At 41.3% G+C, this 17736-nt stretch overlaps 1 protein-coding gene across 21 annotated transcripts in view; it reads left to right on the forward strand.

Annotated features, from left to right (window-relative positions):
* The window catches only part of CELF1 (CUGBP Elav-like family member 1), a 95430-nt gene that overhangs the window by 24435 nt on the left and 53259 nt on the right, over positions 1 to 17736 (forward strand). The window lies entirely within an intron of this gene.

Here is a 17736-nt window from a genome sequence, read left to right on the forward strand (position 1 = left end):
AGCAATGTAAATCAGTGTCTCATTCTAGAAATATTTTTTTTCTTTTCTCTTTTTATAGCTGCACCTGCAGCACATGAAAGTTCCCAGGCAAGTTGAATTGGAACTGCAGCTGAGGCCTTTACCACAGCCATGGCAGCAATGAATCTGAGCTGCATCTATGACCTACACTGTAGCTTGAGGCAGTGCTGCATCCTTAAGCCACTGAGTGAAGCCAGGGATTAAACCCACATCCTCAGAGGCACAATATTGAGTCCTTAACCTGCTGAACCACGGTGGGAACTACTCATTCTAAAAGTTCTTACCTTTTTTTTTTGGGTGGTGTCCTCGGCATACAGAAATTCCTGGGCCAGGGATCAAACCCAAGTCACAGCAGTGACGATGCCAAATCCTTAACTGCTAGTCTGCCAGGGAACTCTTGGAAGTTCTTATCTTTGAGCTAGGAAAATGTGGGCATATTCATTAACTGCCCTGATAAGATATTGTTTGTGTGTCTTACCAAAACAGTTTTCTAAACTGTATCTGTTTTCTTGTTGAAAAGTAAGAGTAATTTAACCGTAACATAAGTGGCATGGAAATGTGCTTTTAAGGTAGATAGCATTCGTAGCATCTTCCAGTCTTTAAAAAGAAACACAATGGGCGTTCCCTGATGGTGCAGCAGGTTAAGAATTTAGCGTTGTCACTGCTGTGACTCAAGTCAGTCCTTGACCCAGGAACTTCTGCCTGCCTCAGGCAGAGCCAAAAAAGGGGCAAAAAATGGGAGTTCCTGTTATGGCGAGGCAGAAATGAATCTGACTTGGAGCCATGAGGTTGCGGGTTCGATTCCTGGCCTTGCTTAGTGGGTTAAGGATCCGGCATTGCCGTGAGCTGTGGTATAGGTCGAAGACGTGGCTCGGATCCTGTGTTGCTGTTGCTGTGGCTGTGGCTTAGGACCGAAACTGTAGCTCCGATTTGACCCCTAGCCTGAGAACCTCCATATGCCATGGGTGTGGCCCTAAAAAGCAAAAAAAATAGAGGGGAAGGGCAAAAAATGGATGGATCACAGTGGAGTTCCTCTGGGCAGATAGGTGGGGGTATTCTACTGACAGGTCACTTAGTAGGTGAGAAAACTGGATGTTATATCTTTGTTTTTGTTTTATTTTATTTTTTTATTATTCAATGAATTTATTACATTTATAATTGTACAATGATCATCACAATCCAATTTTATAGGATTTCCATCCCACAACCCCAGCATATCCCCCACCCCCTCAACTGTCTCCTTTGGAAACCATATGTTTTTCAAAGTCTGTGAGTCAGTATCTGTTCTGCAAAGAAGTTCATTGTGTCCTTTTTTTTTCAGATTCCACATGTCAGTGAAAGCATTTGATGTTGGTGTCTCATTGTCTGACTGACCTCACTTAGCATAATTTCTAGGTCCATCCATGTTGCTAAAAATGCTGGTATTTCGTTCCTTTTAATGGCTGAGTAATATTCCATTGTGTATATATACCACATCTTGATCCACTCCGCTGTCAATGGACACATAGGTTGTTTCCATGTCTTGGCTATTGCAAATAGTGCTGCAATGAACATTGGAGTACATGTGCCTTTGCGAGTCGTGGTTTTCTCTGGATAGCTGCCCAGGAGTGGGATTGCTGGATCAAATGGTAGTTCTATGTTTAGTTTTCTGAGGAATCCCCATACTGTTTTTCCAGAGTGGTTGCACCAATTTACAATCCCACCAACAGTGTACTAGTGTTCCTTTTTCTCCACACCCTCTCCAGCACTTATTGTTTGTAGACTTTTTGATGATGGCCATTCTGGCTGATGTAAGGTGGTACCTCAGAGTGGTTTGGATTTGCATTTCTTTAATAAGGAGTGATGTTGGACATCTTTGCATGTGTTTTTTGGCCATCTGTATGTCTTCTTTGGAGAATTGTCTGTTTAGATCTTCTGCCCATTTTTTGATGGGGTTGTTTGTTTTTTTGGTATTGAGTGGTAGGAGGTGCTTATAAACATGTGGCTGTCCAGTTTTCCCAGCACCACTTACTGAACAGGCTGTCTTTTCTCCAATGTATATTCTTGCCTCCTTTGTCATAGATTAGTTGACTGTAGGTGTGTGGGTTTAATGCTGGGCTTTCTATCCTGATCCATTGATCTGTATTTCTGTCTTTGTGCCAGTACCATACGGTTTTGATGATTTTTTGCTTTGTAGTATAGTCTGAAGTTGGGGAGCCTGATTCCTCCAGCTCCATTTTTCTTTTTCAGGATATTTTTGGCTGTCCTGGGTCTTTTGTGCTACCAAACAAACTTTAGAATATTTTGTTCAAGTTCTGTGAAAAATGTCCTTGGTAATTTGATAGGGATTTCATTGACTGTAGATTGCCTTGGGTAGTATAGTCATTTTGATAATATTGACTCTTCCAATCCAAGAGCATGGTATGTCTTTGAGTCTATTTGTATTATTTTATTTTATTTATTTAATTTTATTTAATTTAATTTTTTCTGTCACATCCATGGCATGTGGAAGATCCCAGGCCAGGGATTGATCCTGGGTGATAGCAGTTACAGTGTTGGGTGCCATCAGTGAACTCCTCTTTCTTTGGTTTCTTAGTGAGACATGATGTGACATAAAAGATTGCCATTTCCTCGGAGTTCCTGTTGTGGTGCAGTGGAAGCAAATCCGATTAGAAACTATGAGGTTGTGGGTTCAATCCTTGGCCTCGCTTAGTGGGTTAAGGATCTGGCATTGCCATGAGCTGTGGTGTAGGTTGCAGATGCGGCTTTGATCCTGCATTGCTGTGGCTGTGGTGTAGGCCAGCAGCTGTAGCTCCAATTGGACCCCTAGCTTGGGAACCTCTATACGCTGCAAATGTGGCCCTATTTGCCTTCTCTATTTTAAAGTCTGGCCTCTGTCTCCCAACTCCCATGCCTCACAGCCATCCTTTTGGCTTTGATATTGCTTTTAGTTCTAAGCAACCATGTTCCATGAGCTCCTAGAAAGGAGAGGGAGAAAATACCAGTTTCTTCTGGCTGCCTTGCAATCAGCAACACTTTTACCAAATGGTCTGCTCTGTGACTGTGTCCTCTTTCGTCTGGTCCCACATTAAAGAGAGTCCCAAATGCTGTGCCCTCACTAGCAATCTTGTTTTTTAAGTCTCCATTTACAGGTTGATTCACAGTAGGGGGTGAATCATGTTCAGAAACTTTTTCTGATAGCCTGATTTTTCTTGTCTTTCATCTCTTTGCTTCTATTTATGTTCTTTGTACCTCTTCTTTGAGCTTGTACCTTCTGCATAGTTAACTCTATTATATCATCTTTGAGGCTGCAAAATGAAAGTTGGAAGATTTTGAAGTTAAAGTTCCCAGAATAATGTTGTCGCCCACATTGCACATATGTCACATTCTGAGTTTACTGGTTAAAGCCTCTAAATATGTGCTTTATATACAGTATGTGCAGTATGATGAGTTAGGTTGCTATGAGAACCTACAAATTTTAGGATTAAATGGTTCAGTGACATTTTTTCCTTTTATTGTCTTCGAGGAAGGCTAGTTTTTTTTTTTTTTTTAAATCTAATAGACTTTTTACAAATTGAGGTATTAAGCAGTGGCTATTCTTGTATATCACGTCTTGCTGACAGGATGGGTAAGCAATATGTTTCCCTATTATCAGTCTCTTTTATTACAGTCTTCCATGCTCTACTTTTTTTCTTCTCTGCCTGTCTTCTATTACTTTCTACAGGATAGAATTAGAAGTAGGAAACTGAAAGCCTTGCCTTCTTAAAAAAGCACACCTGGTCAGAGGGGAACTGTCTACTGGAGTATCCCTAAGCACATCTACCAAACTCTCATGTAAGCCCCTTGGTGGTAAAATTTGCTTGGAGGGAAAAAATAAATTTTTTTCTCCTGAGTCAGTTGTTGTACTGGGCTTTTATTTATTTATTTATTTTAAATTGAAGTGTGGTTGATTTATAATAACTTAGAAAATATATATATTTTTTTATATATATATATATATTTTTTTGTCTTTTTGTCTTTTTGTTGTTGTTGTTGTTGTTGTTGCTATTTCTTGGGCCACTCCCGAGGCATATGGAGGTTCCCAGGCTAGGGGTCGAATCGGAGCTGCAGCTGCTAGCCTATACCAGAGCCACAGCAACGTGGGATCCGAGCCGCGTCTGCAACCTACACCACAGCTCATGGCAACGCCGGATCGTTAACCCACTGAGCAAGGGCAGGAACCTAACCCTCGACCTCATGGTTCCCAGTCGGATTCGCTAACCACTGCGCCACGACGGGAACTCCAGAAAATATTTTTAAAAAGCATTGTGATGTTTGTTTTCTAAAAACAATTCAGATTTGGTTTGAATTTGAATACATTATTTTGAGTAATTTAGCCAGGGTAACTTGATTTTAGTCATGAAGATTCCCTTCTTTTTGTACTAGGAAGTGCAAGAGGAGATTACAGGGTGTTATAGATGAAAGAGAGTATATATTGTTTTCTTTTCTTTTTTTTTTTGGTCTTTTTAGGGCTGCACCCTCGGCATATGGAAGTTCCCAGGCTAGGGGTCGAATCCTGCCAGCCTATGCCACAGCCGTAGCAATGCAGGATCCGAGCCACGTCTTCAACCTGTACCACAGCCCACGGCAACGCCGGATCCTTAACCCAGAGTAAGGCTGGGGCTCAAACCCGTGTCCTCATGGATACTAGTTGGATTCACTACCATTGAGCCAGAATGGGAACTCTCTAGTCTTTGTTTCTTAAACCTGTTTTGGATCATGGTTCCTCTTTGAAAATCTAGTAAAAAGTTATGGACCCATTTCTCTGTACATAAAAATATTTTACATATATATGTAAAATCTTACACATACTATAGTACAGTTTATGGAATCCATTAAATATCTGAATTCTGTAGGTTTGTGGACCCTAGATATGGACTCCTGATCTGGACCAATACCATTTTTCACTGGAAGAAGCAGGTTAACAGGAAAGAAATGACTTGCTGGAGTTCTCGTCATGGTGCAGTGGTTAACGAATCCGACTAGGAACCATGAGGTTGTGGGTTCCATCCCTGGCCTTGCTCAGTGGATTAAGGATCGGGCGTTGCCATGAGCTGTGGTGTGGGTCGCAGATGCAGCTCAGATCCTGAGTTGCTGTGGCTCTGGCGTAGGCCGGTGGCTACAGCTCCAATTGGACCCTTAGCCCGGGGACCTCCATGTGTGCCCCAGGAGCGGCTCAAGAAAAGGCAAAAAAAGACCAAAAAAAAAAAAAAGACTTGCCAAAGGCCATGCTGTAGGTGTATATAGCCATTTTGATTTTGTGGTTATACTTTATTAATCACCCTTGGTATATACAGTTGTGTTGTGCTTTGTGGTTTTTTGGTTTTTTTTTTTTTTTGTCTTTCTAGGGCCATATCCATGGCATTGAAGGTTCCCAGGCTAGGGGTCCAATTGGAGCCATAGCCTCTGGCCTATGCCACAGCAACTCTAGATCCAAGCTGTGTCTTTGATCTATACCACAGCTCATGGCAACGCTGGATTCTTAACCCACTGAGTGAGGTGATGGATCAGACCTGTGTCCTCGTGGATCCTAGTCAGATTGGTTTCCGCTGAGCCACGACTGGAACTCCTGCATTGTGTTCTTTTTTTTATTATTATTCTTTTCCAGCACGAAGAAGTTCCCAGGCCAGGGATCGAACCTGTGCCACAGCAGTGGCCCAGGCCCCTGCAGCGATTACACCAGATTCTTAATCTGCTCTGCTACAGGAGAACTCTGGTTCTTTATTTTTCTTTTCTCTTTTTTTTTCTTTTTTTTTATGCCTGCACCTATAGCATTTGGAAGTTCCTGGGCTGGGGTCAAATTCGAGCTGCAGCTGCAGGCCTACACTGTAGCCATAGCAATGCTAGATCCGAACCACATCTTCAACCTGTGTCACAGCTTGTGGCAATGCCAGATCCTTAACCCACTGAGTGAGGCCAGAGATTGAACCCACATCTTCATGGACATTATGTTGGGTTCTTAACCTGCTGAGCCACAATAGAAATTCCATAGTTCTTTATTTTTACATAAATAACTTTAATGGGCAATAAGTGCTCTGATCTTGCTCAGAAAGTAGCATAGTAGTCCACAATAAGTTATGCTTTAGGAAATCAGTGTTGCTTTAACAAGCCTGCTCAGAAAAATTAAATATATAAGCCACTTATATATTTAACCTCTTAGCACAGTTAACAGGTTTTTTTTGTTTTTCCTCTCTTTTTTGTCCATGCATATGGAGCTCCTTGGGCCAGCGATCAGATCTTAGCTACAGTTGCAGCTGTGGCAACACCAGATCCTTTAACACACTGCATTGGGAACTCCAAGAGATTTTAAATAAAATATTGAACATTTGCATGTCTTTGTTTTGTGCGACATAAAAATACCTCTCCTGGAATCCTGCTATGTTCTTTTCTTTTTCAGCACATGAAACAGTGTGGACAAGGCTCTGTCTTGCTCTAGGAGATGTAGGTGGTGGGATTGAGAAGTCAGGTTTGCTATAATTTGGCATCTTGCACTTATCATTACTGCATTACCTACGAAGGGCTAAGAAAATTTCAAATGGTTAATTTGCCTATACAATAAATAATTATGGTGGACCAGTTATATTTTAAGAATTTGAAGGGTTTGGGTTTTTTTTTTCAAAGTTTTAGGGAAAGCATTTTGCTGGGGTGCTACCTAGTATGTTTGAGTATTTGTGTCCTGTGAGCTGAGGGGTTGTGCACACATACCAAACATTTCATTGATGGAAAGGAGCTAGGCAGTGCTCTCTTCCTGGGAGCTACCCCCTTCCTGACTGCATGGCTTTTAGCAAGTGTTTTGTAATGAAAATCTCAGAGTACATCAGCAGCACCGTTTCTTTTTGTTTGTTTTGTCTTTTCTAGGGCCACACCCACGTATGGAGGTTCCCAGGCTAGGGATCTAATCTGAACTGTAGCCGCTGGCCTACGCCAGAGCCACAGCAACGCAGGATCCAAGCTGCATCTGTGACCTACACCATAGCTCACGGCTATACCGGATCCTTCACCCACTGAGCAAGGCCGGGGATCAAACCCACAGCTTCATGGTTCCTAGTCAGATTCATTAACCACTGCACCACGACCGGAACTCTAGCATCACCATTTCTTATCCCACCATTTTGTTTCCCTGTGGCAATTTTTTCCCCCTCCCCCTTTTAATAGTGGTATAAAATTTCCTCAAAAGACTAGGCAGCGGAGTTCCCACTGTGGCCCAAGGAACTCGGTGGCATCTTGGGAGTGCTGGGACGCAGGTTTGATCTCTGGCCTGGCACAGTGGGTTAGAGATCCAGTGTTGCTGTACCTTCGGCCTAGGTTGCAACCATGGCTTAGATCTGATCCCTGGCCTGGGAACTTCATAGGCTGCAGGACAGCCAGCAAAAACCCCAACAAACAAGCAAAACAAACTGAATTATGGTCTGATTTAATTTTTATGTTTCTTAGAATGTATTTTCTCTAAAGTGAGCTAAAACTAATTTTGCTTCCATAAGCAATGTGGGATTAATCTCACACTCTGTGAAACATTTTGGTTTAAATTACTTTACATTTTAAAATTACAGACTCAGGAGTCCCCATCGTGGCTCAACAGTAACGCACCAGACTAGTATCCATGAAGATGCAGGTTTGATCCCTTGCCCCGCTCAGTAGGTTAGGAATCCGGTGTTGCTCTGAGCTGTGGTGTGGGTCGAAGACTCGGTTCGGATGCTGTGTGGCTGTGGCTGTGCCATAGGCCAGGAAATCCAGCTCTCATTTGACTCCTAGCCTGGGAACCACCATATGCCACAGATGTGGCCATAAAAAGCAATAAAATAAAATTATGGACTCAAAATTTCAGAAGTGGAGGGACCTTAAAAATCATCTAGTCCACATCCCTGTGTCCTTACATTGCAATTGTTCTTAGAGTGCTGGTAGGTGGTACCTTTGGAAGATCTAGATCTGCCTGTCCTCAGTCTTTTTTTCTCTTAATTTTGCATAGCATATATAGTTTGTTTGTACCCCACACTTTAGTGCTAGTCATACACTATCAGCCTTTATTATCTCATGTGTTAATGTTACCCAGTAATTAGATTATAAGATTGGAGATCAGTGATACTGTGGTTTATGTTCGCACTCAGCCCCCATGATACTGAATAAACACACAAACACACACACACAGTGTACAGTAAATACTTGGTTGATTCATTGAGGGCTAAAGTACAGAATCATTTGAGCCCATCAATCATCCAACCATTTTCTTTCTTTCTGTTTTTGATTCCCTTTTTTTCCCCCCTAAACCATGTATTTCTTATCTTTGGAGAGTTCACTTTGGCCAGAAATTAAGCTTTTCATGTACTTCATGTTGAGATGAATCTGAATGAATTGTTCTAAGCAAAGTAATTTTTAAAACATAAACATTTGGCTTCTGATTATATAAACCATCCTGGGAAATATATTTTAAAAGTTTATTTTAACTTGTAAATCAGAAAAAAAAAAAGTCAAAACATAGTTTGAGAGTTCCCATTGTGGCTCAGTGGTAATGAATTTGACTGGTATCCCTGAAGATGCAGGTTCGATCCCTGGTCTTGATCAGTGGGTTAAGGACCCGGCATTGCTGTGAGCTGTGGTGTAGGTCACAAACGAGGATCAGATCCAGTGTTGCTGTGGCTGTGGAGTAGGCCAGCAGCTATAGGATTCAACCTCTAGCCTGGGAACTTCCATGTGCCCCAGGTGTGGCCCTAAAAAACAAAAAAAAAATAAACAAACAAAAAAACATAGCCTGAAAGTTGGAATAAGACCTTCTTTCTGAAAACAGCAAAGGACCCATGAAGCTTAGGATCCTCCCCACAAATGCAGAATAACCTTTTTTGTATACTAAATTCCAGAATTTAAATGATAAATTAAGCCTCATGGCTGCTACTGATCTGGTAAGGACTTGACTTGACCTAGTAAAGTTTTTAGTGTCTTGTCTTTTTTTTTTTTTTTGGTCTTTTTGCCTTTTTCTAGGACCGCTCCCAAGGCATATGGAGGTTCCCAGGCTAGGGGTCCAGCCAGAGCTGTAGCCACCGGCCTACGCCAGAGACAGCAATTTTTTATTCTCTTTTTTCTTTCTTTCCTTTTTTTTTTAGTTTCTTTTCTGTTTCCTGTGGCAGAGGGATTCTTGGTGTAAGTGTCTGAAATTATTGAGAAGTTCCTTGACTGAAATAGAATCTCAAACCTTTCCTCAAGTACCAGCCTGTGTGTTTCTGTTTTTTGTCTGGAGCATGTGAACACAGTGCATGTGTGTGAGATAATTGAGCTTTCACTAATGGATCCCTTTCGGCAACCATGTATGGAGAAAGCTGTTCAGGTCCCTGCTCCTCCCTCTCTGAGCACGGAGCAGGATCTGTTCTGCTGAAGCTGCTGTTCCACTTTTCAGCTTTCTATATTTGTACAGCAGCAGCAGGAGCAGCCCACTAGCTCGGCCGAGCAGCTGCCCTGTGCGTCCATTCTAGCTGAGGCCTGCTCAGGGCTCAGCCAGGGCTCGAAATTTGTGTTTTTACGTGCATCCATCTGTCTGTCTGTGTTCATTTCTGTGGAGGACTGAGTTTTTCAAGTTAAAGAGGTGACCTATTTGTCTTCTTTGTTTTGTTTTGCCAATTATATAAGGTAGAGAATGTTTCAGAACCTTGGGGATGGGATGAGGGGCAAATTTGTATTATTTAACAAAGATTTTTTTAAGGTAAAGGATGCCAGACCGGTAACATAGTGTCAGAAATGGTCTTTGGGTTCTCTTAGAAACTTAGCTCATTAAAGTAGTAGTATTTTTTCCCTTTTGTTTTTCACTGTTCACAAAGAGCCTAGTTCTTAGGGGTGGAAATGAATTCCACTCCTAGCATACAAATTAAGATTTGAACGTAAAAGGTGAGACACCTCTGCTCCCTTAAGAAATGATAACATACACATCTTTGGAAGAGGGTGCAGTAGGACTTAAGCCTCTTCCCTTGGCCTTTTGCTGGAAAAGGAACTGTGATAAATACCCCATGGCTTTGGGCTTTGCAGCGGCCTATGCCCTGCACTGATTCAGAGTGCTTTGTAAAGTTTGGCTTTACAGAAGGCTTGTGATGTTTTTTGGTGTCATGTCTATTTAAGGAATAGTACGGGACATGACATGTAGACAGATTTCAGGCTATTTCCAGAGAGTACTGGGTTTGTTATATATTTAAGGAGTACTTTCTTGCTTTGTTTTGAGATACTCTAATTAGACAGAAATGAATTCCTCACCCTTGATCAACTTAAGTCTAAATTCAAATTGGTTTCTCTGTTTTACATTTTGCTTTTACTCCCCTCTCCCATTCCCCCATGAGTCATAATAAGCATGCAGAGTTGGGAATAGAACTTGTCAGCTGAGGAGGGATGAGACAGTTCTCTGCACATATTTGTAGCTGTGGCCGATGAGAGAAAAGGACTTTTAAGTGCTGGAGAAATACATTCACTGAGGCAGCCTCCTCTATAGCTGTGTGATATGGTTGCAGAGTTCTATGTGACCATTTGCTGATGTGTTCTGCCTTTGCATCCCTTAGGAGTCTGTTCTGTGACTTGTTCATTGTTGGCTTCAGGTGTGTTTGTTTAGGGCCTAGGACCTGGTGCTGAGTCTGTCATGGGTCCTGCATTACTTAATGACTTTCTAAAATTCTGTTGAGTGTGGCAGTAAGTCAGCCTCACTTTCCCCTTGGCAGCTTAGTGCCTGTCTTATTTTACCATTCTATTAATGTTTTCGCACTTATATCATGAATCACTATACACCCTCTTTAGGGTCTGTCATTGGAGATTAAAATCAGTAGCAGCTCTCTGATTTTACAGCTCCCACCCCAGTAAAGGACACTGTGGTTAGCTCATCTCTATTTCAGCTTTCCCTTTGTTCTTGAACTTTTAAAAACATTTCCATGGCTTCATTTTATTTGTAATTTTTTATTGTATGCATTTTGAAAGCTTCCATAAATCCTTTTTGGTGTGAGAGGGTAATGAATGTTTATAAATAAGTAAGTGCTCTTAGAACAAATGGTTCAGTGTTTTGTAATGAAGGTTACACTTACACTGGATGCTAACAGGTCCAGTTGAAGATGTCAGCCAGTCACTTTCTTGTTATCTGTACTCTCTTTCTAATAGGTGGTATTTCTGAATAATCTACTTAGATACTCCATTTTGAAGAGAGACAATCATCTTGTCAAAATTTTGGAGACTCATCATTTCCCATCATAGGCACCAACCTTAGTGCCTGGAGTAATAATGATAGCAAAAGTTTATTGAGTACTTTCTGTGTGTCAGGCACTGTTCTCAATGCTTTGCATGTATAAATTTTTTTAAACCTTATTATTATTATTTTTTTTAAATTGCACCCGTGGCAAATGGAAGTCCCTGGCCAGGGATCAGATCCGAGCAACAGTTGGATCCTTAACCTCCTACGCTGGGCTGGGTATCAAACCCACCTTGCCACAGAGACATGTCAGATCCTTAACCTGCTGCACCACGGCAGGAACTCCTAATTTTTTAAATTCTAATAAACACCTTCTAAAGTAGGTAGTTACTATAGCCATTTACCAAGTAGGAAACTGGTATAAAGAAGTTAAACAACTTACTCAAAGCTAAACCTGGCTAAACTCAAAACTGGGATTAGGATCAGTGGTGTGGCTCCAAAGTCTGAGTAGGATGTATTATAGGCTTATAGTCAGTTTTATTAACATATTTTGAATTTTATTTGGAAATGAGTGAATCATGAATCAGTCAACCCAATTTCAGTTAAGAATTTCCTTCTGAAGATGACTACATTATTGACTTGGTGTTGCAGGTCACTGTCAACTAATTCTTTTTTTTTTTTTGAATTTTTTTTTTTTGTCTTTTTGCCATTTCTTGGGCTGCTCCCGTGGCATATGGAGGTTCCCAGGCTATGGGTCTAATCGGAACTGTAGCTGCCAGCCTACACCACAGCTCACAGCAACGCCGGATCGTCAACCCACTGAGCAAGGGCAGGGACCGAACCCGTAACCTCATGGTTCCTAGTCGAATTCGTTAACCACTGCGCCACGACAGGAACTCCTAATTCATTTATTGATGATAAAGAGCTGGAAGGCATATAGGGAGTCTGTGGAGCATAACTAAAATTACTAGTTTATCTCTGTTAGTGCCAGACTAGAAGATATTGAAAGCAGAGTTAAATTTAGCTTCTTTAATTCTTGGTCCCTGCACTACACGTCTTTAGGAAATTCCTTCATGGGGGGCATCAGAAGAGAAAACTGGCGAATTTGCCTAGTCCATTAGCTATAATCTTTGTGAGTGTAGCAGGATGACAGGGATATGTGTTTAAAAGAAATGATGGGTGAATTATTGAGGGGCTGAGATATTTTGGTAGAGGATAGAAAAAATGTTATTCTGTCTTAAGACAATGGTTTGTTTTTTTTTGTTTGTTTGTTTGTTTTTTTTGTCTTTTTGCTATTTCTTGGGCCGCTCCCACGGCATATGGAGGTTCCCAGGCTAGGGGTCGAATCGGAGCTGTAGCCACCGGTCTATGCCAGAGCCACAGCAACGCAGGATCCGAGCCGCGTCTGCAACCTACACCACAGCTCACGGCAATGCCGGATCCTTAACCCACTGAGCAAGGCCAGGGATGGAACCCGCAACCTCATGGTTCCTAGTTGGATTCGTTAACCACTGCGCCACGATGGGAACTCCTTTTTTTTTTTTTTTTTTTGTCAAGACAATGTTATTAAATAGCACAAACGTTTGATTTAGACAGGGAAATAAGAACCAGCTTTCCTGAGGTGTTTGTCTCTCTTGAATTGATGACAATTTCCCCTTACTATATAGACTTTCCCTCATATATATGCTGTCCTGTGTTTTATTTTTGTTTTTGTTTGCACCTACGACATCTGGAAGTTCCCGGCCAGGGATTGAACCCATGCCACAGTTGTAGCCTACACCACAGCTGTGGCAATCCTGCATCCTTAACCTGCCATGCCACCTGGGAACCTCCTGTTTTTAGTTTCTTAAGTCAAGTCTTTAGAACAAGGACAGGGATTGGGCCTTTTTTGTGTCCTCTCTAGTCCTAGGTATAGAGTGGATGTTCTCCGTGTGTGTTTTTGATGGATAGATGTTCCATATTATAAAGAGCTTGTTTTTATAAAAATGAAGTCAAAGCACTGACAGGTTTAATTTTGTGGAACAGTGGGATTTTTTTTTAGGAGTAATTTGAAGGGGGTGACAGAGATCGTATAAATGGATATTTAAATGTGAGAAACACTTTTAGGAGCACAATTTGAGAGTGATGAAAGCATGCTAATTGAAGTCACTTTTTAAAAATGTGACAGTATTAAGGAGATAATTTAGAATTTGCCCTAGTGCTGTGTATCCGTTGGATGAATCAAGCCACCCTGAACACACACCCTGATTGGCTGAAGCAAAGGTGTAATTTTTGTACTTTCTGGCATAAAACCTAACTATCTTAGGAAGCATCTCCACAGAAATAAGTGATTTCTGGATTTGTAGGATCATGATGTTAAGAATGGAGAGAAATTGAATAAAGTTTCCTGCTTTTCAGTAGAACAGGACAGACCTTCTGAAACAAGACCATATGGAAACATCCTGCTTGAGTGCCCATGTATTTGGGTTGAGGTTGGGGCAGATGGTACAGGCAGGGTTCCTGGCTGCTTGGTCAAGGATTTTGGAGATGACAGAAGTTAGATGCTAAGTGCCGTGGAAGAGCTGTTGTAGGTTATGTGTGTTGGGCTTGTTGGCCTAAGAATTGGAGTAAGCTCAGTGAGAGGCTGTTGATGGACTTGGTAGCATGTGGGATAGGGTAGGATAAGGGAAGAGGCAGGGAGATGCTGACTTGGAAATATACCTACAATTTGATCTTAATCCCTCAGATTAGGAAGGAGACAAGATATGGTGTGAGAAACAAAATTCAAGATCCCTGGCCTCTTCTGTTCTTTAGAGCCTTCAAGTAAGATATTGCAGGACTGTAGGATTTTTCTACTTAAGCTTGAGCTGTTTTGATTCCTTTTTGAGATACTAGGCCAAAAGCTGTATTTATAGAACTTGTTTTGACATATTATCTCACCCTGTCCCTTGCCTTCCTTACTGGAATCCAGCTAATGTTGCACTCTGCCTGGCAGGAAAGGTTGATTGAAAAATATACACATAGATAGATACACAGCCGAGGGATTGAAAATAGCTCCAGACTTTGCAAATAGGCCAGCCATAAGGTTTGTAGTCTAAGCTGTGTGAACATCAGTTGAGTTGCTGGGGTAATTTCAAATGGTATTATTCGGCGCACATGTGGTAGATATACTGCTGGTTCACCTGGACGTTTGCTCTTGCCATACACAAGTTTCTGGTGGGATGGGGGTGAGGATACAAAACATGCTTTTTTGTAACAGAGCATGAGTTGGGGTTTTTCTTTACTTTGGCTCTCATAGTTTCAAGAGTTTTCTTTTTTAAAAATTATGTAGAATAGATAATATATCCAAATGTAAACAATTCAGTCAGTATTCCACTTCTGCAACCTTGTTAGCAATTTTTTTCTTTATCCTTCCAGAGATACTCTGTTTATGAACAAGCTGTGTATAAATTCTTTCTTATATAAATATATCCTCCTGATGTGGTACATTGGAACTTTAATTGCTGTAGAGTTTTCTTTTGTGTCTCTATACTATAGTTTATCTAACTAGCACCCAACCAAAGGGCTTATGTTTCTAGTTTTTGCTATTATAGACATGTTCTTATATATACCCCTTTGTGTACATCAGGTACAAGTTTATTTGAAGGCTGTATTTCTAGAATTGTCATTTCTGAATTGCTCGATTCAGAAGGCATGTGCAGTTTTCAATATTGATAAGATACTTAAGATCATTTTTTGTATTTTGCAAGTGATATTATCTATTGAAGATTATTATTAGTGGACAGAAAGATCTTAATGGCAATGGCAGTCCTACTACTACTCTATAAACAGTTACTAGAGTGAATATATGACCTGAAAGGGAAAAATTAGACCATCCTCAAATAAACTTTATTATCAAACCCAGCAACCATTATTGCTGAAGAAAAAGCATGTTGCCTAGAGTAGGCAAGGGATAGCCCCTCCTTTAAAAATTTTTTTTATTTTTAGGCAACATGGTGATGGTAGCTGTATCTATAAGCCAGATGTATTTCTTTTACTCTCAAAATGTTAGTTTCACCCATTGATGATCTCTGCCTTAGAAAAACATTTGTGGTCCATGGTTTATTCTTTTTCTCTCTTTCTTTCTCCTTTAAAAAAAATTTTTTTTAATTATTATTTTTTGGTTTTTAGGGCTGCATCTATGACATATGGAAGTTCCCAGGCTAGGGGCTGAATCAGAGCTGCAGCTGCCACCCTACAGCCACAGGAAGGCCAGATCCGAGCCACGTCTTTGACCTATACCGCAGCTCAGTCAACTACAGATCCTTAAACTGAGCGAGGCTTGGGATCAAACCTGAGTCCTCATGGATACTAGTCGGATTCATTTCTGCTGCACCACAATGGGAACTCCCAATTCTTTTCTCTTAAAACTTATTCAGATGGATATCATGAGACCACTTAGTCATCAGAATCAGTCTATAATTCCAAGTAGTTGTTATATCTTAAGTTTAATCATGTCAGAAAATAAAAGGCAGAGTAATATTTTGAGCTCCCCTTAGCACCCCCCCCCCCCAAAAAAAAGCACTTTACATACAGACTGGCCTGTTTTACCAAGTAGAATGCTATGACTCCAGAAGGTAAAAGTCTTATTGGCTGGTTGTGGAATCTGGGTCACTCAATCTGGTATCTTAACTTTAGTTATGTTATCTGAAAAATGGGAATGAAAATGCTTAAGAATCTTCTTTGAGCACTCAGAAGGATAATTATGAAGTCATTTCAGAAGGTTATGTATTACAGAAATGACTCCAGAGACAGCAAGATTATAAGGTAATTTAAAAAGTAACTCTGACAGTGTTTTAGAAAAAAAAAAAAAAATTAGTCACATTCTGCCTACATGGTACTAACATATGGTGCAGCCCTGATGAGCTGCTCATGTGGGCTGAAATCAAAATGTGTTTGGAGAGAGGAGCAGTAGTGACTCACTAGATGAGACAGATTTGGCCTTACGGCAGGGCAGTGAAACTAAGGCGGAACTGGTGGTCTTAGAAAATGCCAAATTTCAGCGAATGATACATGAATATCATGGAAAAGTAGAATGATTGAGGTCTCAGGTGCTTCGTGTCTCAATCCCTGTAGCTCTCTTTGTCTTTATTATTTTTTTTTAGGGCTGAACCCTTGCTACATGGAGGTTCCCAGGCTAGGGGTCGAATTGGAGCTGTAGCCGGTGCCCTACACCACAGCCACAGCAACGCCAGATTCGAGCTACACCACAGCTCATAGCACTGCCGGCTCCTTAACCCACTGAGTGAGGCCAGGGATCGAACCTGCATCCTTATGGATACTAGTCAGATTTGTTCCCGCTGAGCCACAATGGGGAACTCTACCCTCTTTGTCTTTGGAGCCCCACTTCTTACACACAGTGGGGAACCTTTGGTGCCTCTGATTTCTGTGCATCATTCCCTGTGTCTTTAAAGGTAGAAGCCACTAGGTAAATATTTCAGGATACTGGAATATTGGGTTCATACTAGAAAGATACTTAGAGGAGTTAACTGTTCTGCCCAGAGAAAGCTGCACATTAGCTTAGCTACCATATGTAAATTGCTACTGCTGTGTCCCGCAGTTTTGTTGCCCGTTACTGACAGTGGTGCCAGGGAAACAGGAGGAGCTAAAGACAAATTCCCACTCTTCCTCCCCCACCCCGCCCCCCAATACAGAACTGTATGGGAAGGGGAGAGTAGTTACTTAATGGGGATTTGAGAATTACTTTGAGAGTTTAGGCATTTGGGGAAGAAGAAAGATAAGACTTTTTTTTTTTTCTTTTTAGGGCCACATTCGTGGCATATGAAAGTTCCCAGGCTAGGGGTCGAATAGGAGCTACAGCTGCCAGCCTATACCACAGACACAGCAACGCCAGATCTGGGCTGCGTCTGCCACTACACTACAGCTCACAGCAGCACCTGATCCTTAACCCACTGGGCGAGGCTAGGGACCGAACCTGTGTCCTCGTGGATAATGGTCAGATTCATTTCTGCTGAGCCACTGCGGGAACTCCAGAAAAGATGTTTGTTGTTTTTTTTTTAATGTACTTTGTATTCCCTATCTGTTTCACCTGAACACCTCCAAAATGGGATGCCTCTCAGGTGGAACTCACTCTTTGTTTAGGTGTGTCTGTAGTCATGTTGAAAGGCACATAACTGAACAGGCGATGAGATGGCAGAACAGGCAAAGGAGGAACAAAGCCCAACTCACTCACCACCAGTTCAACTTTGTGAACCACTTTTTGTAGCAGTTTCAGAGGGTTTAATAATTATGTTGACATTGTCACATCGATGTTATATTTGTTTGGTTGTGACATAGAGATAAAGGCAAAGTTAGGCTTTAGGCCATTTCTGACTGATTCTTAAATACAGGCTGCTTACAAGAAAATACTTAAATTATCATGTGAAAAACATAGGTTATATGATACAGTACAATATTTAGTTTGATCATAATTTTATGTATTTGAGGAGTTCCCTTTGTGGCTCAGTAACAAACCCAGCCAGCATCCATGAGGATGTGGATTTGACCCCTGGTCCTGCTCAGTGGGTTAAGGATCTGGT

Source organism: Phacochoerus africanus, chromosome 4 (assembly GCF_016906955.1).
Source record: "Phacochoerus africanus isolate WHEZ1 chromosome 4, ROS_Pafr_v1, whole genome shotgun sequence".
NCBI lineage: Eukaryota > Metazoa > Chordata > Mammalia > Artiodactyla > Suidae > Phacochoerus > Phacochoerus africanus.